The sequence below is a fragment of the Schistocerca gregaria genome, chromosome 11 (genome assembly GCF_023897955.1).
Source record: "Schistocerca gregaria isolate iqSchGreg1 chromosome 11, iqSchGreg1.2, whole genome shotgun sequence".
In the NCBI taxonomy this organism is placed as follows: domain Eukaryota; kingdom Metazoa; phylum Arthropoda; class Insecta; order Orthoptera; family Acrididae; genus Schistocerca; species Schistocerca gregaria.
In genome coordinates this window covers 38735792-38760716 of record NC_064930.1, presented here as the reverse complement: position 1 = coordinate 38760716, position 24925 = coordinate 38735792, and positions in this window count along the sequence as shown.

Here is a 24925-nt window from a genome sequence, read left to right as displayed (position 1 = left end):
GTTATGTTTTCTGGCCATGATCTGTTGTCTATTGAAGTAAGCTCTCAGCGCCCTAACTGGCCATGAGGGGCGAACGCTACCGATGGTACGGGCCGGGCGCCGTGTCGTCCTCAGCTCACAGGCGTCACTGGAGGCGGATGTGGAGGGCCATGTGCTCAGCACACCGCTGTCCCGTCCATAGGTCAGCTTACGAGACAGGAGCCGATACTTCTCAATCAAGTAGGCATTAGAATAAACAGTGCGGCATACAGGTAATTTGTAAGCGATAAAGTGTCCTGCTAACTCGTTTAATCCGGTTAAAAGCTTTTAGGCAGAAGGCTTTCAGGCAGAAATCCTTTTCGTCGCTTTGCAGATTACTTGATCAATTTGAATGATTTTAGGAACGCCCTCATACACAAAGGGGACTGTGGTTTAAGACTTTAGTCGTAAAGTACACAAATGTAAACAGACGTAAGGAACAGATTTACCCACAAGCACTGTAAGCACGTGGAAAATCGGCAGATTTACTCACAGGATATGCAGGTTGAAGGGGTACAATAGCTAACCCACTCGGTAGGGGATAGAACATAGAAGCACAAATGATTGGGAATTTCTTGCTCAGCACTGCCAACTAACAGGCTAGTTTTACGCATGAACTGCTATAGTATAAGTGTAAGTCGGGAACATAGAGTTATAAATGTTGATTATAAGGTCGATCACCTTCTAGTATGGTTCTCGTTTGTAGCGGAGAATGTGAAATTAAATTAAGGCTGCTGTACAGCGCACCAAGTAGGAGAAAAATGGTCTCTAGCGATCGCGGAAGCCAGTAACCATCGGAAACAGAAGGTAATCGACATCAAATGCTCCAAACCGGGCCGACGTGCGGAGCCGGTTTGGAGGCGATTTTGAAACAAAGTGAGATAAGCTCAGGAGCCCTTTTCCTCCTCCTCACACATGAAGACAAAATTTTGCAGTATTTTAATCTCATTATCATTCCTCAAAGATATCTTACTTTAACATATCGACGGTAGGCAACGAAAATCTCGTAACATCGTGCGTCTCCGAAAACTCGTATTTCCAGTAACCAGTACCGCTTTAATCAAAGAGAGATTTGTAAGTGCATGGATTTCTCTCCATTTGTTTGTGAAAAATCGTAATTCCAGTAACCAGTAACTCTAAAAGCAAAGATAGATTTGTAACTGCACGGACGTCTCTTAAGTGTCAGCAGATACACTTCTACTACACAGTCACATACACTAAACAGCTAAAGAAACTGGTACACTTACCTAATATTGTGTAGGGCCCTGCCGAGCACACAGAAGTCCCACAGCACGACGTGGCATGGACTAGACAAATGTCTGAAGCAGTGTTGCAGGGAACAGACAACATGAATCCAGCAGGGCTGTCCATAAATCCATAAGAGTACGAAGGACTGAAGATCTCTTCAAACAGCACGTTGCAAGGTACCCCACATATGCTCTAAAACGTTCATTTCTGGCGTGTTTGGTGACCAGTGGAAGTGTTTAAACACCAGAGCTACTCAGCAGCAATTCTGGACGTGTGGGGTGTCGCATTGTCCTGCTGGATTTGCCCAAGTGCGTCGAAATGCACAGTGGATGCAGGTGATCAGACACGATGCTTGCATATGTGTCACCTGTCAGAGTCGTACCTAGACATATCAGGGGTCCCATATACCGCCAACTGCGCACACCCCACATCATTACAGAGCCTCCATCAGCTTGAACAATCCATGGATTCAGGATATTGCCTCCATATCCGTACACGTCCATCCACTCGATACAATTTGAAATGAGATTCGTCCGACCAGGCAACATGTTTCCAGTCATGAACATTCCAATGTCGGTGTTCACAAGCCCAGGCGAGGCGTAGACTTTGTATCGTGCACTCATCAAGGTTACGCAAGTGGTCCCACTCTTGCAGGATCTTTTTCTGGCTGCATCGATGTTGGAGATTTGACGTTTTACCAGGTTCCTGATAGTCTCGGTACAGATATACTGACATGATACTGAAACAATACACCAAAGCTCTGAGGGGTAGCCACATGGTCTAGGCGCCTTGACACAGTTTGCATGGCTCTCCCCATCGGTGGTTCGAGTCCTCCCTTGGATATGGGTGTGAGTGTGTTGTCCTTAGCATAAGTTAGTTTAAGTTAGATTAAGTAGTTTTCAAGCCTAGTCACGGATGAGTTCAGCAGTTTGGTCCCAAAGGAACTCACCACAAAAGTGCCAATACACTGATGAGCCAAAACATTAAGAGCACCTGCTTAATAGCTTGTTTGTCCGTCTGTGGAACGATATGCATAACTTATTCTGCGTATCAGGGTTTCGGCCGTTCATTGGTAGGTTTGTGGAGGTAGGCCGATGTGGTATCATATGTCTACGCACAGGTCACGCAATTCGCGTAAAAAGTTGGACGCCCATCTGCATACGAGGTGATGGCGGTATATAGCGACCGAGATGGGTTTCATAGGATCCACATCTGGCGAATCTGGTCTCCGAGACATCCACTTGAGTTCACCATAATGCTCCTCAAACCGCTGTACCATGGTCATGGCTCGAAGGCAGGGACAGTTAATATTGCTGAAAGATGACATCGCCATCGGGGAGGACATCAAGCATGAACAGACGCAGTTGGTTCGTAGGTGTTAGTGTGTCTTCGATTACTGCTACAGGTCCCCTGTAAGTGCAGTAGAATGTCTCCCATAGCGTAATATTGTTCCCACCAGCCTGCGTCCCTGGCCTGCTGCACGTTTCGAGCCGCCTCGATGACAGAGTTTTTGGAGACGACCAGCGACCCAGTGTAGCAAAAATGTGATTCACCCGAAGAGCAGACACTCTGTCACTGATCGACGGTCGAATCCCGATGGTCCCATGCCAACATCAATCGTAACTGACGATGTCGTGGAGTCAACATATTAACATGTTGCACAGCTCCACTTTCTACGGTGTAAAATGAATGGTGTGTTGTGAAACACTTGTATGTGCCCCAGCATTGTGCTCTATTGGCAGAGATGCCACAAATCAGCATCTATCGTGCTTTACAGAGCATACAAGCCTCCGAACCCCACACTGTGTGAAGAGTCGTGGATGTCAATCCATTTGGCGCCTGATGGCCATTTCACTATCCTCCTACCTGTTTCTGTAGATTCTCACAACAGTAGCACATGATCATTCGAGTAGCTTCGCCCTTTCCGAGATAGTCGTTCACAGGCTCTGGGTAATAATAATCTGCCCTTTATCAAAGTCACTTATGTAATAGCTCGTCCGTGTCTGGTGGGCCTACATACACTATGTGGTCAAAAGTATCCGAACACCCCCAAAACTTACGTTTTTCGTATTAGGTGCAGTGTGCTGCCACCTACAACCAGGTATTTCATATCAGTGACCTCAGTAGGCATTAGACATAGTGAGAGAGCATAATGGGGCACTCCACAGAACTTACAGACTTCAAATGTGGTTAGGTGACTGGGTATTACTTATGTCATACGTGAGGCCTATCTGGCAGAGTTGTCACATTACGAATGTGGAAAAGTGCAGGGTCGCCTATCAATCTGTGATTTTATATGGCCAGTTACGTTGTTGGTGGTTAGAGGGTTACTTCTGGACTGCGATTTCATTCAGCATACCGGGTTGGTATTAGACTGCGCTAGTCGCACATTAAGCTTTAAGTTCAGATCGGAGGAAAAGATACCATTGTGTACATGTGATCATTCTTGCTTGGTCAGTATGGTGGGTAGCAAAGCCACCAGTTTTGAGGTTAGTCACCTTCCTGATGATCAAGCTGCTCACTTAATAGAATTGTTAGATGAGTTTCCTGACGTGCTTTCTGAGAAATTTGGTGAAACTAGCCTTATTGAATATCACATTCATTTGTATGGTGGGCTACCGGATCGACAGTTGCCGTATAGACTTTCCCCTCCCAAAGTGAGATTCCTAAAGGAAAAAAATGGCTCTTAGCACTATGCGACTTAACTTCTGAGGTCATCAGTCGCCTAGAACTTAGAACTAATTAAACATAACTACCTAACCTCATCACACACATCCATACCCGAGGCAGAATTCGAACCTGCGACTGTACTGGTCGCTCGGCAATCCTAAAGGAAAAATTGAACACTATGTTGCACGATAGCGTTATCAGACAATCAACCTCATCTTACACTTCACCAATATTTCTTGTTCCTAAAGTCGGCGATGAGGATTGTAGACCTGTAGTTGATTATCGATTATTGAATAAGAAGATTACTTTGGAATATGTTTCCTTACCTGATATTCATAATTGTTTTACCTGGTCTTCAGGGGCGAGATGGTTCACTGTTCTTGATCTTAATCAAGCCTATCATCAGATTCCCCTTAGTGAGGAATCAAAACATGTTACCGCATTCTGCACCGACTGGTATCTCTTTGAATTTAACAGAGTTCCGTTTGGTTTGGCTTCCAGGGGCCCCAGGATTGTCGCACTGCTTGGACCGTGTTTTGAGAGATTTAAAATTTAAGTGTGTGTAAAACTATCTGGATGATGTTGTGGTGTATAGCCAAACCTTGGAAGAGCGCCTGTCCCATCTTTAGCAGGTGCTGTGTAGATTTCGTTCCATTGGACTGACCGTTCAGCTGGCCAAGATTACTCTTGCTAGGCACCAAGTTTCGTTTTTAGGCCATCTTGTCTCAGGCGACGGAGTTACAATTGATCAAGAGCGGACCAGTCACATTAAGAAAGGACAAAGAAGCAGATCACGAGTTTCATTGGCATGGCGAACTATTTTCACATGTTCGTCCCTAATTTCGCACATTTCTCAATGACTTGCGAACGAAAGGCCAAGAGTTTACCTGGGCAGACAGCCAACAAAGTGATTTCGAGGCGATTGAGACCGCAATTGTGAACCCTCCCGTTTTGGCAGTTCCCGATTTCCAGAAACGTTTTGTAGTCCAAACAGATGCTTACAATGCCGGGATAGCAGCCGTCTTTCTTCAATAGGATGACGGCGTGAAGCACCCCCTTGCCTTTGCTTCAAGGAAGCTCACCGCTACAGAGTTAAACTATTCTGTTTATGTACGTGAGGCTCTTGCAGTGCTCTTCGCCTTGGAAAAATTTCGATTTTATTTTGAACATAGGGAGTTCAACCTTCAAACTGACAATGAAGCATTGAGTTGAGCCCGAGCTCCACCTCGTAAGGATTGCTAAGTGGGCAGTCCGTATTTCCACCTTTTTTTCTTAAGGTGCATGATATTAAAGGCTCTGACAATCAGGCAGCTGACGCCCTAAGCAAGATGTTTAGTGAAGACCCCGAACCTCGACAAGGGGGAGAGCATGACTCCAGTAGTCAAATGGTGATTAGCGTCCTCGCAGAGATCCCTCAATTATCATTGACCTTAAAACCAAGCAGAATGAGGATCCACATATGGGTCTGATCAAGCGGAAGGTCACTGTTAGCGAAGGCCTGCCCAGTTACTCTTTAAGAGTTTGGTAAGCCCAGATATGTTAGGATTTGCTTACCACTTGATTTAGTTTCACCTCTCTTTCAGTAATTCCATAATTTTGGGCTAGGAGCGCATCTCGGCCTCTATAAAACTTTGGCCAAGTTGGGAACCCATGTGACATGGCGTTCTCTGTACCATTATGTGCAGCAATTAGTGTGACGACTGTAGAAGGAGCAAGGCAAGTTCTCAAAGAGAGCAGCGACCAATGGATAGTATGTTTATCGACTTTGTAGGACCTATGCCTAGAATAAGGGAGGGTACCGTTCCATCTTCATACCCGTTGATGACTTTCCGCGTTTTGTATGGTTGCTGCCCAGTACTGGGATCACTGCGAGTATAACCACACGTCATGTGACCCATATTTTTTCATCGTTTGCCCTTACCAAAACAACTCGTTAGCAATAACGCACCTGTCTTTTTGTCAAGAGACTTTAAACAGATTTGCTTCCGTAGTGGATTCAGCAATATTGCGACTACCCCTTAGTATGCACTATCATCCTTGGCAGAAAGGGTTAACCATAACATAAAGGCAGCGCTTGTAATTTACCACGCCAAATCCCCCAGTAATTGAGATACTACAGTCCTGTGGTTAAATACAGCGTTCAACACAGCCCAGTGGCTTACGCGTGTGAGGCTTTTCTAGGGCACTTTTGGCTGAGTTAATGTTGGCATATCCAGTCAGTTTGCCCCTCTCCAATCTTTGGCAGATCAGTGACTTGTTGCCGTTTTCCATTATTCCAGATACCCTTAGGGAAAATTCGTAACGTGCTCGAAACAATATGCAGTTAGCCCATCGTCAGCAAGCCCAACCTTATAACCCGAGAAGAAGGGTTTCTCAGGTTAATACCGGGGATAAGGTGTTTATTAAGAACATCACTGGTCGGAATGCTCGTGGTATGAGAACTCGTAGTTTGTGCTGCGTTACTTGGGGCCGTGTGTCGTCACCAGGGTCTTAGGTCCTGTTAATTTGTTAGTTAAGGAGCTTGAAACGGGCAAGAGGTTCAGAGTGCACCTGTTAGATAAGACAATTTCCCTTCTTTCAGTGAAGGTAAGACAAAAGGTGACGGGGGCTGGTAAGGTTTAAGCGGGGGAGGTTGAGGCATGGTGGGCCATTTCTGGCACACCAACTCTTTGGCACGACTACCGATTACCCGGCTTTACTACAATCTTTGACTCTGTTGTGATCTGGCGGAGGGTATTTGCGGTCGACGAGTTGGTCGTCGGACTCCCTACGAGACGCTAGGACGTGCTTGAGGGGACGAAGGAGCAAAACAAGCGAGCTCGGCCAGCAGCAGCGCGGCCGGTCTACCTCGCAGGACAGTTGGAAGTTTGTGGTGCAGCTGCCTGATCTCAACTCCGGACACTGCTCGTCGCATTGCTTTGGTGCCTGTTTTCTCGGACATACCCATTCCTCGAAACCAGCTCGAACGACGCTGTCCATCGAAGGTGTAATTGGTTTTGGTGCCTTCGTTTCGTGGAATTATTTGCGTTGTAGCGATTTTCAATTGTTGATTGGTTGCCTTAATGTATGTGTTGTTCAAGTAAGAGCACCCGGCAAGGTGTGCGATCACATGGAGACCAGCAGTCACTACTACCTTTAAGGAAATCAGCGTCCCCAAAATATAGAGTAACTGTTAGGTATTGAAGATATTAGGTCATAGTCTAACTGTAGTTTTCTGCATACCAACCCCACACAATTGGCAGTTGTATTGCAGACCTATGCAATGAAATTAAAGTGCACAAAACCTAGTTTTGTTGTGAAGTTGTGCATTTGAATAATGTGATATTATCTTGAAATTATTTCCGTTTCATCTTTGTACACATTGTGGTAGTTAATCATATGTGCAAATATTGTTTGGCAAACTATGAGAGTCTAAAAGTCTTATACTATTTTACAGCATGGCATTTGTGTACAAGCCTTAGTTTAAATATTTTACAGTATTGATATTGCTGCAAACTTTAAGTCGTTTCTATTGAAGGCACTCATTGTTTTTTTAACTTACACTGTTTATTCATTTCTATTATTAATTGATGTTTGCTTGGTGTTTTCCGTGTTTTGTGCAGTGATTGTTTTCCAGTTTTCTGCTAGTTGGGGTGTGTGGGAGCGGCGCCACATTCCACTTTGGTGCCCTGACACTTAGCTATTGTCTTGGACGGTTGGTCTGCTGCTTCCAGCATTTTAAGTTAAGTCATCTTTTGCCCATTGCAGGCTGGCATCACTGACCATTTGACAAACATTTAATGTCTCTCACATATATTTAAAAAAAATTAAATTTGCTAGCCAATGAATTATATTAAGTGTGACGTAATGTGCTGGTTGTTTATTGCTAAGAAGATTTTATCTGAGCCACCTTTAAAAATTACTTCAGATTCTAATTTATTGTTCATTAAGTAATTCTAATTTGGTCCCTGTTTGAGAATAAAGCTGTTTCTCATTTTGTATATTGTTTTTAAGATGGTGATTTGCTTGTTGTATGTTAGCTGTTTCATAAATGTGGTCTTGTATGAATCGTTAATGTATTGGTCTGCTAGTTGTATTTAAGCAGTGACATTATAGGGGATTTGATCTTCCTTGTTAATCGCGACTTCCTAAGTCACAAATGACATGTGATAAATGATCTTTTGGCATTATACATACCTTTAATTTTAACAGAATCATTTCAGAAGGTAATTCCCTACTTGTTTAAAAGTAGCTATCAATCTTACACTTTTGCCGCCACAAAAGTTAACTTTGAGGAGTACAGTGCATGTACATTCAAGCACTTCCAGCCAATTGTTACGTTAGTTATTTGCCACAAAATGAAATAAAAAGATGTTAATTGTGTACTTTTTACATCAAAGAACGATAAATCATACTCACTTCACTGACTGCCACAAGCCCACCAATGACCACACCAGCACGTTGCTCCTGACACCATATACCTGCTGACTGCCACATCAGAGCCCTACTCTTGATTGTGAGCTTGACTGGCAGTCAAATACAAAGCCACACACACACACACACACACACACATATGGGTGAGTGTGACAATCTTACTTAAATTGGGTTGGGATTTTTGGGGGAGGTAACAAGACAGCAAGGTCATTGGTCTCATCGGATTAGGGAAGGATGGGGAAGGAAGTCAGCCATATCCTTTCAAAGGAACCATCCCGGCATTTGCCTGGAGCGATTTAGGGAAATCACGGAAAACCTAAATCAGGATGACCAGACACGGGTTTCAAGCATCATCCTTCAGAATGATTACTCAAGTATCACCACAGTTCCTCACTCCTGTTTTCCATTTCAGTTATCTGGGAAACCTAGAAATTTAGATATACTCGATGCACAATTTTTCACCTCCCATGCTTCATTTTACACAAGAATGTAATATCTTAAACTCACAGACTGTCAACATTTATTATTGGAATGTACTACATAGGCGAAATAAAAATACCCCACTTGAATATTAATTACATTTTATTCAGTAATGTTGTACTTAAATATCAACAACATACTACCAAATTCAAAATAAACAAACAACACTCCCATTTACTGTAGATCTCAAGTAACGATACCTTTATCATTGAGAGAGGCACAGTAATAGTAACATGATAATTACCTAACTAAGCGTTTCAACAATATTCTTTAGCAATTGAAGTTAGTACCAACATATGTAACAGAAGACACAACCTATCGCTTACCAGTCTGAAAATCATAACAGCTAGCCAAACTTCTTAAATCTCTACAATATGCAAAACTAATGTGTACTACAAGATAAATAAGAAGATATGCATTTCATGGTAAATGATTCATTTTCACACCAGTAAAGAAGTTGTATCAAACCATTACATGGCTGTAAGGACGGTTCATGGTGAAACTCGTAGTTTTAGGACAAGAAGCAAAAAAGAAATTTAACACCTGCACAGTCTATGTTGATTGTCAAAGCACATTTGGCTTCTTTCTCCACACGTGGCTTGCTCATGTGTTATTTCTACAACATAAAACATAATCAGCACACCCACGTTTTACTGAAAAAATGAGAAAAAGGTCTGTGTGTTCGGTACTCCAATGATCTTGTAGGGTCTATGGCTTTGTGATAATCACTCGATCTGGCCCTAGAACTCTGTATACCTTCACATTCAGCATTGCTGACATGTTTCAAGTCCAAGCCAAGAGGGGGTGTCACTTATCAGTCCTATATTAAGACTAATTTTGTAAACAATCAGGCTTTGCTATACTCTGAATACTGATCAGAATTCGTTTCTCAGCATATACTATTCTACACACGCTGCCTGTTTGTCCATAGAAAGCAAATTCCTGACAGCCACACATCTGGCTGTATTCTCTAACTTCACTGGGAAAATCAGACTAGACCATTATGATAAAACCATTTCTAGTTATGTATATGAGTCCGTTTATAAGATAAGAAAAACACAAAATTGATCAGGAGTCTCAATAGAATAAAGTCAATGAAAGGAAACATGAATCCACATGCAGCATCTGTTTCAGACCTTGTTCGAATGTTGGAGAAGAAAAGCCACTTCTTTTGGTGTGACACTAGATGGCACACAAAAAACCATCAAATACGACATTCCATTTTTTTAAAACCATGAAAGCTAATGTTATTTTGTGATTTATTTATTTTTGTTCGGGTGGAAAACACAAGCTTAACTTGTGAAACATTAATTTTTTTCAAAAATTGCAATACAAGTATGTAGCGTACATACTGTGTTACTGAGTTCACAGAGTCTGAAATAAAAGCCTCTTCTATGTTTATCTTTGTCCATTTCACACAGAAAAGACCAGAGATAATTAAAAATATAACAATTTAACTACAGCAGCTGATAAACATACAATTCTGGATCTGAGCGGACATACTGCACAATCAGTATTCTCTGAACTATTTAGAGACACAAATACAAATCGTCAATGCTGGAAAAGCTTGCTTAAGGTTAAAAATTGCATTGTATAACACACAGCTGAACGACTTCCTTTTGATTGGAATCTGACGATATTTGGGTCCCAAAACAGTAATCAGATGAAGATGCTAAGATTGATGACCAAAATCAATCATCTTTAATAGAGAGGAAGTTGTACAGCTGTGCATTATACAGTGCAATTTTTAATGTTAAGAGATAATTTAAGAAACTTGGGAAGTAATGATGTTTTCAAGAGAAACCTCTGTGCAGTAACCTATTTTAAAAATGAATGCTCCAGTGTCAGTGCAGGTAGGTAAAATAGCATTTGGGGACAAAGGTGCATTTGCCAGCATAAACAGAACAAATCCATCTTTACATTTTACAGGCACAACATTTGATAGGTGTTGTTATTGGTGTAGTTAATTAAACAAATGAACAGTACAATATTTCTCTAATTCATTACTGCATCAACAGGCATGATATTTAGAAGAATTTAATAAATCTGACTCGCTACAGTAATGAATTTTCGATAATCTTTCAATATTGCAACGAAATAAATTGTTGAAGCCTACACTGACTTCTATTAACAGTGGTGTCAGTAACCAAAATACAGAAATGTACGCTTTAACAGTGATAACACTTCTTCCATGTGTATGTGGAATTGTTGCTTCAGCACTAGCTCACTCATAAAGCAATCTCGAAGTTCTGAAATGTCTTTGGATTCTTCACTTACTCCCAAATTTTGCGTCAGGCTAAAAATACCTGTAATGTAATATAGAGGTTTCAATTAAGCTAGTTGGAAACAGTTAAGCAACATGGAAATATAATTGATTAAGTGCCAGCCTAAAAATACATACACTTAAAACTTTGCAATTTAACGGATTAAGTTTTCTGGAGATTAAATACATTTTAAAAGAAAACTTATTGTCACATACCAGGTTATGTGCAAAAGCAATTGCCTTTTCCTCTGATTGGGCCCAAGAGTGAATTATCAGTGTGTTCCACAAAACCACTACTCCAATGCAGATGGCTACATTTTGTTTTATAAATGCCAGAAAATAATTATTACCTGAAAAAGCTTCCATAGGATAGAATGCGCTTTATCACCCAAAAACATTCTCAGAAGAAGTTCATTTCTACTACTCAGTAGTGCATATAGAATTACATGTTGTGATTATCAGTACTGTTCATATTTCGTCTACTAAACCCTGGCCCACAGAATACATAAGAACATGTAAAAAGTTGCCAGGAGAATACTCATTCTCAGCTCACGTCTTGACACAGTTAAGGCACAAAAAGATGTATCACAAAATGTGAATTACATTACAATTTCATAACAGTCTGTATTTCAATGACAATAATTTATGAAAAAATACCTGGATACATAAAAAAAATTAGTGACAAGTAAATGCAGGGAAAAGGTACAAAATTGCATTAGCTTTCGAAGATTGTAGCATCTTTGTCTGTCAGAATTTAAGGGAAATGATGAGGGATGAAGGAAAACTACGTTTATGATATTTGGAGACTTAAGGAAAAGACACCAAGAATCCATGTTCAACAGAGATCTACCAGATGCGATGTCTTCCCTTCTAATCCTGTCCAGTAAGTTCCCACTGACACAGGGGTTCTGGGCAATTTTTCGATAACTCCCCACATCTCCTAACCCTCACCAGTCCTTTTACTTCATCCTCCCTCCTTTCCCTTACATACTGCTAGATGGAGCCGTTACTAACTTCTAATGATACCACATTCCCGTAACTTCTTTGTTTACTTTGGTGCCCCTTGGTGAGTAGATTTCTTAATGAATCGAATCAGACTAACGAATATGATTATTTACTGACACTTTTTCATCAGGAGTAATACATAATAACAGACATAGTACTCTGATCTACTTGATAAATCATTCACTTGGAACTTTGAAAATTTTACTCCATCTCTTGCATGCTCTCACTACAGGATTGAGAACACATACTCTTCAAGAATCTATCAATTGCAGATGTAATTGAGGGATGAGTGAATAGGCGATTTCAGTCTAACTAGTCTTCTGTAATATCATAGAAAATAAGAAAAACCATTCCTATTTGCAAAAGCACTATACATATGAATCTGCTCTTAAGTAGCTGATGAAAATTTGTATTTTGTGGTAAGAGGATGAGCTGACTCATCTATCACTTCCAAGCCAAAACTTCTTTTAGACACTGGTGAAACTCAGACTGAAATGTTGTATTGGCAGACCTAGTTGCAAAACGTTATGCCTTGAAACCAAAATTCTGTAACATGTCCACAGTCCTTATTTTCCTTAACTTTACATTGAAACCCCTAGACTGCTGCATTTAAATAAAATAGTTCCTATAATATTACTTTTACCTACAATATATTTCTAAAACTGTCCAGGCAGTATGTCTCATTCTGATCTGTGACTAACAATGGCTCATTTGTCATTATACCAGTACATCACAATGAGAAACACTGGCCAAAGTCATGCTGCGAGCAAAAAGTAATTTACTACACTTCAGTCTCTAAATTGTACTAATGACCAGCCTCACGAAGCAAGGCTAAAAAATTTACATGCTCAACGAGATATTAAATTTCAGTGTCATCACACTCTGTGTGGACTTATAGGGAGAATTATTTTCTATATCAGAGTGTTTTACAGACAATGGTGGCCAGGTAACAATACACTGAATATTACATGTATGACAAGAAAAGCATTCACCATTCTGCCTGGTTTTATTTTTAGATACGTAATTTACAGGCATGAATTATATTTTGTCCTTGCTAGCATTCATCTGCCTTTATTGATCTCTACACCTATGGGATATAAAAAACCAAAGCACCACTCGGGTTTGGTATGAGCTAGAAGTAGCATGTATCTCCAGGCCTGTTGCAGTCCAATTTGTGGTTGCTCTTTCTACTTCTGTACTGACTACAGTATAATCATTAATCAAGTTAAGTGGAACCAATGAGAAAGCAGCATTCAATAAAGATTGTTGTGATGTGGAATGCACGTAATTAAGTAGCTGCATCATGGAACATGCTGAGCAGGATGTTGTCACATAAAAGAGAACATCTGATATAATTTAAACTGTGCTGTTACGTTCATATGTAATCATTAACTAACTTGAGATTTTTCGATTATTACCCCACAACGTTTCTGAAATAATCATCGACCTATGCTACAGATTAGACCATCACCACAGCCAATGTTCCTCAGTGGGTGACATTTGTTGCCTGCACAAACTCAAAACCCAGCTAACATTTCAACCTAACCTAGACCTCAGGGTACATTACAGATATGTTACAACAGGCAGTATCCTCGCTTCACATTCATTGGCTTTGTCAACCAACACTCAAACTATAACATTGGAATACAAAAGAGTATCCCAAGAAGCTCTGTTGTATTTGGAGAAACATACTGTAAAAGAAATGATAAAAACTCCAGTACCTCCTGTTCATATATCATAGTAGGCAGATAAATAATCAGAATATCTTGGTACTGATGTCTAAAACGAAAGTAATCAATTAATATATTCTACTGAAGCAAGTTATTAGATACAGTGATTCTCATTGACTTTTGAATACAATCACCCTTTTGGTTATAACCCCCAGGAATTGCTTACTGCCTGCCGGTGTGGCCGAGCGGTTCTAGGCACTACAGTCTGGACCGCAACGGTCGCAGGTTCGTATCCTGCCTCCTGCATTGATGTGTATAATGTCCTAAGGTTAGTTAGGTTTAAGTATTTCTAACTTCTAGGGGACTAATGACCTCAAATTTTAGTCCTATAGTGCTCATAGCCATTTGAACCATTTGAAATTGCTTACTGCAGTATGCAGAGGAAGAGCCACCAATACTGGAAGTGCATTTAACCATTAGTAGTGTCTTTGCCTGAATGTAGGCAACAGATTATTAGTAAAGTTCTTCAAGTAGGTGTAAGAAACCCTACGCTCACCATTTTGTAGTCTCATTATGAGCACTCTCCAACTCAATTGAATTATCAGGGTAAACTCTAAGGCATTTAACTGTAAATGTAACTGGACAGCCACTCTTTCTGGTGTCCATGATACGAATCCTTTTCCTCTTTGAATTTACAGGGTCAGCCTTAAAGTAAAACACACAACACTTACATAATATAATTGGCCAATTAAATTTTTCTTTTTCCTCACAATGTGGGCAAAACCATTGCCCCAAAACAATTATAATAATAGACCCTAATGAGACTATTTGAGGGACATAATATCACATACAAACAGTGCTAATCTAAATGATGCAAAAATGGGACTCACCTCAACAAAAAAACGTGTAGTTCAAATGTAGCTAACTGTCTCTTGCATATAAACAATTCACAAACCTATACTATATTCTTTTATAAAATTTTGGCACTACAGAAGGCGGCGACACCAACCATCAGTTTCAATTACAGACACCATTAACTCACAAACTCAATGCTCTCTGCTTGTATTCAAGATAGCGACCTCGATGTCATACCAAACAAAGACGACAAATAGCATGAAACAATCATCAACAAGAAACTTAAATTACACCCATTGAAAATAGGTGGTTTTCGACTTGTACATTCTAAATAAAAAATAAACATGATACACACCCACAAAAGACGAAAAAACAGCACTGACAATAACACAAATATTTTCACAGAGTAAATGAACCCAGGAAAACTAAAAATTTAGGTATCACACACTTCACTTGATCTATATACCTAAACCAAAGTAAGTAATACCAAAAATACACCACAAAAACAGGTATATATGGTATGAGACGTTTGCCATAACATTTAAACCTCAACCGAAGCCTGTGATGCCAAATGTACACTACAAAATAGCTCCATAAATTATCAGACACCTCAACATAACATGCCTATGCCATGGTCAAAGACGACAGGTGGTATCGCTGCCTTCCATTGAACCAATATTTTGGAAACACGACCTACTCAGTCCATTGCCATCAATCACAGAAGGTATGTAAAAAAATTGTGGCAAAGATCAATTGTGGTGATACGTACTGAGAAGGTCTAGCTTGTAATTAATTTTGTTCCACACTATAGATAAAGAACAGTGCGACCTATAGCACTTTAACATTGAAATAAAATGACACTTTACTTGTAAAGATCCCCATACACCTTTAACTGTGAGTATGCTTATACAAATACCCAACTAAGCTGTAAAGGAACCTTAATATGGTCATAAGAAATTTTCCATCTTTGAGATCTTTCTGTAGCATCCATGAAGGTACAATATCAGGCTGAAGACACAGCCTAAATAAATACACAACACATAGGCCTAATTCAGAGTTTCTGTTGTTTCCGCTGTGAAGGATCTCAGCTGGCTTAAAAGCTTTCTGGGAGAATGTACAGAAAGCACATGTGGTACTTTATATAGAAAATCAATAAACAATAAGTAACCATGTCTGCACATGAACCAGAGACTAGAGTTGACCTTCAATTGTACCGTAACATGAAAAACAAAGCTGTAGTGTGAATTGGTGTATTACCTAAAGAAATCATTTTGTCTAACTTCCCTATTACAGAAGAAGATTATACTAAAGTGTACTACATCAAATGGTATGCAAGTTACTACTACATGAAATTGTATGCAAGTTACACAAGTGTATTTCTGTTAATTAACCTGGGATAATTAAGAGCACATTTAGTGATGTATAACTTAATATAGTGTAGTAGAATGAGCAATGAAAAATTATAGTGCACTGTAACAACTACCTTAAGAACATTTTGGCTTTTGGGCTGTTTACAATTTTAAGGCACTGATGATATTAAAAACGGCAGTTTTCACAGAATGTATTTAACCGTTACTGTCATAACTGCATCAATCAGTTTTAAGAATGTAATTTTTGTAAGCAAGTAACAAGACATAATAAATGTGTGAATACTTTTCTTAGTTTCTACTGTATTCTACCAAGTAATATTGTCTACTGATGGTTTAACAACAGAATTTGATGTTACAAACAAAGTGATCTGCTATAACATCCTCATTTTTCTCTCTGTACTTTGGGCCAAGTATGCACTCTCGGCGGCTTATACCTTCCACTGAGCATAGAGATCCACAAAATCTCCTTTACACACTCCCTTTCATTAGCCTAAAGTAGCATCTTTGAGAACCTGCAGCAGTAGAAATAAGATGTTTCTAACAAAGTGGTCAGAAAATGAAACCAAACTACAGTTAATTACTGTATTATTTATAATGACAAACAGATTAGACAGATATATTCTGTTCGCTCTTCTGGGTATAGCCAGTAGATTTTCTTTTGGTATTCAAGACCACATGGTACGAGAACTGGTGTACAACCAACAGTTTTGCGAAGACAATATTGGTTTGCAGACGGACATAATTCGGCAAAAATATAATAAAATAAGACACTTATTCACTTAACTTTTAACTGCATCTGAATGTTTGCTTCTCCTCATGGAAAAGAAAAACCCAATCATCTTCATACAAGTCAGAAGTGCCTGAATCTCGTGCTTGGTGTCGCAATGACCACGATATTGGCCATGACCATTGATGCTGAAGTCTTTCATCGTTTCTTTCAACAAACTCTCAAAACTGAGCTCAGACTGAAACTCGCATTACGTTTCGTGAGCTAGCCTTTCGAACAGCTAAAATACGAACCACAGAATGGCGCCACCTCGCAAAGTGTCTTTAACGACCACAAAACTCGATTTACGGACTCTGCCGATTCCGAAATAGCAGTACAACTCATTCTGACGTCACGCCTGGCTATCGGAGTGCACACACCCCCTCCCTGAATACATGAAGCGGCAGGAGGTAATGGCGGAGATTCCACTCTCGGTCCACTCCACATAGTGTACTGAAGTAACGAGAAATGGCAGGAGCTGCTGGCGTCGGCGTATAGCCAGCACCCTGTAGCACGTAATGTCACCGACAGATAGCATTCGCGACTTGCAGAATGGACTCTAGCAACCTAGCTGCAATTTTCTGGCCTGAATCTTTTCGTAACACCTTTTTTGGCTGGACGCTGAAATTCTTTTCTACGTGGTAAAAAATTAACGAAACATTGTTGCAAGTAATGGAAGAACTACACACACACACACACACACACACACACACACACACACAGCATGGTTATGTATTGTAGATCATCTAAAGGAATAACTTTTGTTGTATTTCAAGCATTTTCCTCCCACCTCTCCATCCCCCCTACCCTTCTTTTCCCTCCTCTCCCACCTTCAGTCCCTCGTCAGGTCCACCTGTGGTCTTTTTTATTCTTTGTGAGTGTTTCGCTGTTTCCAGTGCTTTTGTTTTTTAAGTAGCTCGTTCTGTGTGAATTTTATACTGTGGCCAATTTTTCCTTTTGTTTGAATCCAGTGATTTTAAGTACGCAACGAATTTGCACGCTGTGTTCTGTTAACTTCATGTCGATTTTTTAATTGTCCCCTAATGTCCCTATATTAGTGTATATTTTTACTCCTGATCATCTCCATTTACTGTATTTTTATGTCCCCCTTTTTACTCCCATTTTTTGTAATAGTTCCTCTTGCATTTTTGTGGACTGTGCATCTGCCAGTCCTCCCCTGCCCATATGGGACAGGGGAATGAAATTACAATAATGCAAAAAATATATATTTTAATCAGGTAATTTTATTCTTTAAGCTGTTTAAAGCTTTTTTGTGTATTTTAACATGATCCATGTGTGTGTCATTTACAAATATATTGGGCTGCTCCTGTATCCAATAGCGAGAAATGCATCTTACACTGGTTACAGTACACTGTGATTTCCTTCTATTATGTGTGAGATAATGGGAAAAATATTACTACTTGTTAAGAAAAACGTTGCGACAGAAGCCTACATACACCACACCCTTTAAATTACACTCAAAGAGATACTATGATAGAGATACTTAAACAGCAAAACTTAGCACTATGGATGATGTAATTATTCTGGCGATCATAAGTTTAATTACTTCGTCAAAAATGTAATTCACTAGGGCACAAAAGAACGACTCACAAAAAAACACATCGATGTTGGCGCCGGAAATAGTTTAATTTCAAACGCTCATGTAACAAATTTTTTCAGCCACAAAAGCAAAAAGGGAGATTTTGTAAATCTGACCCCTTTGTCTGTCTGTGTTAACATACCTGTCAAATATGTAGCATAATACTGCTGTTAATGAAATGAAATCTTTTAAATAAAAGATAGGCTTAATTTTATGCACATTCAGTGTTAACAGTGCAGTTACAGATATCGAGAAAAGTCGGAATAAAAAAAAAGGCACATCTAATGTTTGTTAACCAGTCACAAAGATTATTCAAAATTACTTTACATTTGACCATTTTCCCCTTCACTACACACTACTTTCGCTATGCACTGAAGAATTCTGTTGCCTGAGTGATGTAATTGACAACAACAAAAACCTTCTTAGGAAAAAGTTTTCTCTTTTAACTACGTTAACATCTAATCTTATACCTCAATTTCTCTGGGATGAGCATCTCATGAAGCTGAGTTCATGTTCTCCAGACACTAAGTCTTTAACAACCAAGTAATTATAAATAACAGCTTTAATAACCTCATTATTAGAACAATACAATCTAACTCTGTCCTCCTTTCTTATACGTTCATAACCTCCATCATTTTCTATTACTGACAGTGTTTTGTCTAGCACTAAATTTGTATCACAAGTCTCACAGCTCAGCTTCTTAAGAACTGCTCTGGCACAATACCCTGACCAGTATGTGAAAACAAGCAAGTACTCCTGAAGACACTGAATCCATTCATCACTCAAATCCATTACACTGCCAGTGTTTGGTGGTGGAGGTGATGGTAGGGTGACATCATCTGCACTTTCAAAAGAATCCGTATGCCAAATTCTCTGAGGGAAGATGATGAATATTTCAAGGATAGTACGGTCTGAATTCTTAGCTTTGATTCAGTTTTCCAGTTGTTTCTGACATATTTTAATATGTGATTAGAATCTAAAACATAACGAAGTTGTATGTGATCACAAGAGTGTTTCTAAGCAATTGACAGTTGCGGCGGGAATGCAAAGAATGACAAAGCTTTTCCATTAATTGAACTGCTGTCATGAATAACACAGAAAACCTTAAAACCAACTGCAAGTAGTCCAGAAGAATTCCTCACCATTTACGTTTCTCACTGGAAGGACGAGAACTACATCTTTGTATGTAGAAAGCAAACTTTTTATTGTAAAAACCTGAACACTAGTCGCTGCATTTTTAGAACTGAAGGTAGCAGACAAAATGTTACCTCCCGTAAAGTACAAATAATACTTCTAACCGAGCGAGGTGGCGCAGTGGTTAGCACACTGGACTCGCATTCGGGAGGACGACGGTTCAATCCCGTGTCCGGCCATCCTGATTTAGGTTTTCCGTGATTTCCCTAAATCGCTCCAGGCAAATGCCAGGATGGTTCCTTCGAAAGGGCACGGCCGACATCCTTCCCTAATCCTATGAGACCGATGATCTCGCTGTCTGGTCTCCTCCCCCAAACAACCCCCCCCCCCAATATTTCCAATGAGTTTCATCAACCATTAGTGAAACAACATCATATGAATCACAAAGACACTGGAACTTCTGCGCTGTATTCAACAGAAAATTTCCACCTAGCTGCTGGGTGTGTTTGAAAATGTGGACAAATCTTATGCAGTGTATTAGGATGGGGTAGTGCAAGACAGTGTGTGTTTCTTATAAGCTCGAAGAAGTGGTGATATTGAAAATAGAATACTACCATATATATAATCTGGTGAGTATCTGTAATAATTGTCTTCGACACTGATTAAAGTTACTTACCCATATAAAAAATTAATTATATTTTTTCAGACTCATCAAAAAAATTTGCTATATTTTTTAAATAACTGGTTATAAATAGCAAGTGCTCTGTTATTCAACTATCACTGTTTGTCTGGTGAAGTTTTCCAACTTATCAATAACGTCACTTTAGTCATTTAAATGGTTTATAGTTAACGTGACATGTCTTGTATGAACCTGGATGAAATTTTGATGTCAGCGTTGCACCGAAAGCGTGACGATCGATTACTTTCAGTCGAGAATGTTGGAATCACCAAAGACAATCTCATAGCCGACGCCACGTGATCGACAGTGGCACCCTCTGCACTGCCTATATAATCAGCGCTTCCCCGAGTTCTCTTCGCCGTTCGCCAATGTACCTCCCAGGATGTCTCCCGCAGTCGGAGACGAAACGTCAAGAGACAGTTTTATACTTTGACCACGGCCTATCAGCCCGGAAGTCTTAAGTGAAATGAAATGTTTCGTTATTGAACTATCTTGTTTTTCTGGTGAAGTTTTCCAACTTATCAATAAAGTCAATTCATTCGTTTAAATGGTTTATAATTAATGGGAACTTCCTTGTACGAAGTTTTGTGATTAAACTGTTACCAAGATATTCATGCATACTCGTCAGTATTCACCACAACAGAACACAAAAGTGTAGCAATATCTGTTGTTTCTATGAGAACAAATCTGATACTACTATCTGACTTTCTAATACTCCAGTCATTGGGCAGCATCATTGCCTCTAAGCACTTAAGTTAGTCATTAGAGTCCATGGAACGTGTTTCCTGTCACACTGGGCATGATTTGCTGGATTGACAGCAAATGCTTCTGTTTTCCAGATGCTCTCGTCTCTCATCTCCACTGGCTCCTGAAGAAGAAGCTAACAGCAGGCGCATTGGACAGTTATGCTGGATCAATGGAATGGCTCCTGGTTTAAGGCGAGGTTTCGGAAGAGACACAGAATCCAGAATGAGATATTCACTGTGCAGCGGAGTGTGTGCTGATATGAAACTTCCTGGCAGATTAAAACTATATGCCCAATCGAGACTCGAACTCGGGACCTTTGCCTTTCGCAGGCAAGTGCTCTACCATCTAAGCTACCAAAGCACGACTGACGCCCGGTACTCACAGCTTTACTTCTGCCAGTACCTCGTCCCCTACCTTCCAAACTTTACAGAAGATCTCCTGCGAAACTTGCAGAACTAGCACTCCAGAAAGAAAGGGTATAGCGGACACATGTCTTAGCCACAGCCTGGGGAATGTTTCCAGAATAAGATATTGACTCTGCAGCGGAGTGTGCGCTGATATGAAACTTCCTGGCTGATTAAAACTGTGTGCCCGACCGAGACTCGAATTCGGGACCTTTGCATTCTGCGGGCAAGTGCTCTACCATCTGAGCAACCAAAGCACGACTCATGCCCGGTCCTCACAGCTTTACTTCTGCCAGTATCTCGTCTCCTACATTCCAATCTTTACAGAAGCTCTCCTACGAACCTTGCAGAACTAGCACTCCTGAAAGGAAGGATATAGCGGACACATATCTTAGCCACAGCCTGGGGGATGTTTTCAGAATGAGATATTCACTCTGCAGCTGAGTGTGCGCTGATATGAAACTTCCTGGCAGATTAAAACTGTGTGCCCGACCGATCCTCAAACTCGGGACCTTTGCATTTCGCAGACAAGTGCTCTACCATCTGAGCAACCGAATCACGACGCACGCCCGGTCCTCACAGCTTTATTTCTGCCAGTATCTCGTCTCCTACCTTCCAAACTTTACAGAAGCTCTCCTGCGACCTTGCAGGTTTCCAGCTGCAACCGACCCGCCCCAGCGAATGACAGTGAAACGATTAGGACTAATCTTAATCCTGTGCCTTGGCAGAACCGCCTAAGCTGCGCCGCCACCACTCTCTCCCCCTGAAAACTACTTCTTTACAAATTGATTATTTACGTAATTATGTAAGTTGTCAGCTATGTTTACTAAAATGGTCGAGTTATTGATAAATATCACTTAAATGAGCTATGTAAGTGAAAAGTTATGTATCAGTCGTGTAAATAAAAAACAAATTGTACAACAAATTTTCTAAAACAATTGAAGGTGAATGAAAAACTTTGTCTACTGCTAATGCAGCTACTTCTGTAGTTCAGTAAGACGTACTATAGAGAACAGATTTAACTTTGCCCTCAAAAATTATTAATGGCTATAATTATTAATCAATACATATTATAAAATATATGTATGTATGTTCCATATCTCCTAAACCGCTGGATTAATTTCAACCAAACTCAGTACACAAATCGCTCACCTATTGTCTCGAAATAAGGAGGATTGCCCCTCCCTTTATCGTTCTTACGCTTACACACTACTGTTCTCTTGATTTATATGAACTATTCACACATCAATTACTATGGTCGCCCCACACTCTTTGTTTTACATTTACCATGTATTGTCGAAGTTATTAAAAATCTACACCCAAAAAATTTCACGAAATTTACGATTCTATTTGCGACTGAGGGAAATTATTTTATGATTTCTAGTCCGTTTTAAAAAAGTGATAAATGACGATATTCACTTAAGCTTTTTAATTTTTCTGATGGGAAACGGAAACTGACTGAGTCGGCTGCATCAAGCACTGCTCCCCGCGTCTCTTCGGGTTCATTCTGTCGCGAGTGCAGAAAGGAGCAGCAGGTTACGGGGCGGATTCCACACTCGACTGGCTCTGCATAGTGCACGGACACGAAGCGAGATGGCAGTAGCTGCTTCGGTCGGCTAACGGCATGCGCCCCCTGTAGTACAAACTGTCACCGACAGATGGCAGGCGTGAGCTACAGAAAGGACTGGCCACCTGACCCTCTATAGCAAAACGCAAAGTCACGGGCAAGCCTGGTTCTTGTCATAACAGCTGTTTCTTTTTTGCTGGACACTCAAATTCATGATGAAAAATAAAAATATATTTGAAAAAGTGTTGCAAGTAAAGGAAGAAAAATTCGACCATTACACACGCACACACATTATGATTTTTTATTGTAAGACGATTTAAAGCCTTTTCCACATGTTTCAACACGATAGGGCTGAAGAATGTTGGAAACATTATAACAGAAAAGTAGGATTATGTGGTGCGTTAAGTGAATGGCTTCAGAAACAGTAATTTACGAGTGCACATTTTTTCTTGTAGTGATAACGTTGAGTGCTGTTTCATACCCATGTCTGCCATTCGTGAGGATACTTATGTGGGTTTCTGTCAGTGCAAACCAGTATCAGTTCAAGAGGGTGTACCTCTTTCCTGAAAGCGTAACAATGTCACGAGGCTTAGTTCTCGACGATTAATTTGTGTATCGTTTACTAAGAGGTGGTGCCGCCCATTATCATTTACAAAGAAATTGTGCTGTTCCTGTATAAAATAGCACAAAATGCATGTGACGCTGGTTACAAACAATGTGATCATATGCAAAATTTTACTACTTTTTAAGAAAAACGTTGCAATAGCAACCCAAATATACCACAGCCTGTAAATCACACTAACAGAGTTACTGTGATAGAGACTTACAACAAAAGTTAGCGAAAACGATTATGTAATTATTCTGGTGATAGTAATTTTAATTACTTCGTCAAAAACGTAATTCACTAGGATACAAACGACTTACCAAAAAAACGCATCGATGTTATTGCCGGAAACTGTTTAATTTCAAACGCTCATGTAACTAATTTTTTCAGGCACCAAAGCAAAAAGAGAGATTTTGTAAATCTGACACCTTTGTCTGTATGTGTCAAATATGTAGCATAATACTGCTGTTAATGAAATGTAAACTTTGTAAATAAAATACAGGCCTACTTTTATGCACATTCAGTATTAACAGCGCAGTTACAGATATCGAGAAAAGTCGGAATGAGAAAAAAAATGAGAAATCTAAAGTTTTGTTAACGTTTCACAAAAATTATTCCGAATTACTGTACAGTTGACAGTTTTCCCCTTTTGCTATTATTGTCACTATAGCTATCCTTAATTTTTTAAATATAATTATTGAGAAACACATAACACACTACTTTCACTACACACTGAACAATTCTACCGCCTGAGTGATCTATCTGAGAAAAAAAAAAAAAATCTTAGGAAGAAGTTTCTCTTTAAAACGGCGTCAACAGTTAATCTTACACCTAAGTTTCTCTGGGATGAGCATCTCATGTTCTCTAGACATCAAATCTTTAACCATCAAATAAGTAAAAATAACAGCTTTAATAACCTCATTATTACAACAATACAATCTAACTCTGTCCACCTTTCTTATACATTCATAATCTTCATAATTTTCTATTACTGACAATGTTTTATCTAGCGCTAAATTTGTTACACAAGTCTCACATCACAGCTTCTTAAGAACTGCTCTGTCACAATAGCCTGACAAGTATGTGAAAAGCAAGTACTCCTGAAGAGACTGAATCTGTTCCTGAATGTAATCCATCACCCAGCCAAAGTTTGGTGGTGGAGGTGACGGTAGGGTGACATCACCTGCACTTTCAAAAGAATCTAAATCTTTGCCACCTTCTCCGAGAGCAGATGATCAAATGAAAAAGGATCTGAATTGTTAGCTTGGATTCAATTTCAAATACGTCTCGAAGATACTAAATATTGAGATCATGCCATTGTTCAGTATTTTCCAAATTTTGCTTCAACAGCATCTGTCTGAACCTTTCCTGGCATAAGATATTTAAAATCCGTGTTCTCACTGCGAACGTTGTCACTTCTAAAAGAACATGA